This window comes from Cyprinodon variegatus, unplaced genomic scaffold, assembly GCF_000732505.1.
Source record: "Cyprinodon variegatus isolate N-32 unplaced genomic scaffold, C_variegatus-1.0 Scaffold181, whole genome shotgun sequence".
In the NCBI taxonomy this organism is placed as follows: Eukaryota; Metazoa; Chordata; class Actinopteri; order Cyprinodontiformes; family Cyprinodontidae; genus Cyprinodon; species Cyprinodon variegatus.
In genome coordinates this window covers 1,112,258-1,113,721 of record NW_015150634.1, presented here as the reverse complement: position 1 = coordinate 1,113,721, position 1,464 = coordinate 1,112,258, and the positions used below count along the sequence as shown (strand labels likewise).

The 1,464-nt window shown below is 34.4% G+C and overlaps 1 protein-coding gene across 1 annotated transcript in view; it reads left to right on the top strand.

The window, feature by feature from the left end:
* The first annotated feature begins 453 nt into the window (after positions 1 to 453).
* The window catches only part of LOC107087355 (interleukin-1 receptor-like 1), a 36,902-nt gene continuing 35,891 nt past the window's right edge, over positions 454 to 1,464 (top strand). The window contains exon 1 of the mRNA XM_015378893.1: positions 454 to 572. The gene's annotated coding sequence lies outside the window, so the exon portion shown is untranslated. The remainder of the gene's footprint in view (positions 573 to 1,464) is intronic.

Below are 1,464 nucleotides of genomic sequence, written 5' to 3'. Positions count from 1 at the left end.
TAAATATATCTCTTTTAATTAGCTTCCATATTGTAATAATAACATTTTTTATTTACTTTCCGTTATAATCTTCAACTTTATTTATTTATTTATTTTTACGTATTTATGTGCATTTTATAATATTTTTGTCTATTTTATGCTTTATTTATATTTTTTGTACCCTATTTATTTTCTCAAAGCTATTTTTTTCTGCCAGTCTTTTTTACATTTCTGTATGCATTTCTGGCAGTGACAGTTCTCCGTTAATAACCCCCTGATTAATAGTGAAAGTATCATTCACGGGGTCAATCCTCAACTCTCTAATAAACGCCCAGACTTTGACTGAGGCTATTTTAATGCGTGTAAATACTTGCAGGGACTCACCTTCGGCTCCTCCCCTTGACTGAACAAGTCTTGATATGCGAGTTATGGTAACTCCCTCTATTAACCGACAGCAACTACACAGCATTGCTAATCTTATAAAATCATTACTGCTCAGTAAGGGACCCTTGTTCGGTGCTGCCGCTTCTACCGCGCATTCAGAGCGAGACCCACGGATCCCTTCCAGCGCAGCAACCCGGGGTCACCACAAGGTTAGTGCTTTTCTTCAGTGCTATATTATCTGACCTCCACTGAGTTTCACTTAGTCATTTACCACTTCTCACTCCTCTCCACAATGATCCTGTTTCACTCAGAGTATTTAACATAAATTAATTTAGACCCTTCCTGCTGTTTTGGCTGAATAATTAGGTCACCAGTCTAGGTTAGAAAATAATGTTGTTCCTGTACAGCACTCAAGTGTCTCCATTGTCTTTATAACATTTGAACCATTTTCCAAAGGTTCTGATTCATTTGGCTTATGTCAGGATGATCCACTTAATAATACCTATTGATTTATTGTTAGAATTTCTAGTGTGGCATATTTGAGTTTTTGTTTTCTGCTAAAAAGGAAAAAAGAAAACTTAAAACGAAAGAGGGAAAAAAATCATTATTTTATTGCTTTACTTTGCATCAAGCAACTCGATTACACTATAAATATGCACTTTCATATGTCTGACAATTTCTTGCTTGGAAGCGGCTCTATTATTAGATTCTCCTCTGGCTTTAAAGTCATAGGGAAGTCATATTTAAAAGTTAAAATCATTCTGGCTTAAACATGTATATAAATGTACTCTTTATCAGATTATATTTCCCAAAATTCAGAAAATTTCTATTTAAAATATATCCTGTCTTAAAATCCATGTTTTTTTTGTTTTTTCTTTTGTTATTTTATACATTTTTCAGAAATTTGGTCAATCATAGATCAACGTTCATCTGCCAATCAAATTTTTTTGGTCATAGCATCTTGATTCATATGTCGCAGCTAATATACGCATCGGTTGAAATAAGAAATAAGAATCATTTACTTAATCATTGAGTTACGTCCCAGTGTTTACAGGGATGGACGTCTGTGTCTTCGGCAGGCGTAGAGCTAACAGAACTGGC